We start from the raw sequence: 429 nt of genomic DNA on the forward strand, positions 1-429 counted from the left end.
CACGACGCATCCCACGTGGTATTAGGAGCCGCAGTTCCGTCCCATACATCACAAAAAGTCCCTATACTTAGTACGCATTAAGACCCCCCCTCATTGCGATACGGGGTAGTGCGAGGTAACGGGGGAGTGTGAGGAGGGCTCAGGGATCAACAGCATGTCCTTTCTTCATTAAATTCGGGGGGAGGGAAATAGATAATCAGGGAGAGAAGAAGAAGAAAAAGAGGTAAAGGAGGAATAGATTAAACGTTTCTATTTTTTTGAGGAATTAGTTTAGAAAGTTTGGGAAAAAAGGAAGGGAGGGTTTGAAGGAAAGACAGGGCTATAATTTGAGATGAATAGGATTATACGGTTATTTTTTTTCTTCCATAAACATGATTATGTTGAAAACGTGACTGATAAAAGGTTGATAATATTTCTACTTTGGTTGAA

The sequence above is a fragment of the Penaeus monodon genome, chromosome 33 (assembly GCF_015228065.2).
Source record: "Penaeus monodon isolate SGIC_2016 chromosome 33, NSTDA_Pmon_1, whole genome shotgun sequence".
Taxonomy (NCBI): domain Eukaryota; kingdom Metazoa; phylum Arthropoda; class Malacostraca; order Decapoda; family Penaeidae; genus Penaeus; species Penaeus monodon.